This window comes from Cryptomeria japonica, chromosome 11, assembly GCF_030272615.1.
Source record: "Cryptomeria japonica chromosome 11, Sugi_1.0, whole genome shotgun sequence".
Lineage (NCBI taxonomy): Eukaryota > Viridiplantae > Streptophyta > Pinopsida > Cupressales > Cupressaceae > Cryptomeria > Cryptomeria japonica.
In genome coordinates, this window is record NC_081415.1 from 368,721,600 (window position 1) to 368,721,799 (window position 200).

A 200-nucleotide genomic window follows, 5' to 3' on the forward strand; every position below is an offset into this window, starting at 1 on the left:
GTACAATTCTGAATCCTTTCTGATAAATACTTTGAACTTTGAAATTTGAAGTGACTCTTTAATAAATAATCTTATTTATTCTTGGACTTGAATCCAAAGTTTAGGATGAACCCAGAAGTGTTTCTATCCTCTTCAAAATTAATTACACAAAGCTTCAGTACCTATAAAGAACTATCTGATGTGTCTGCCTCATATCAGGT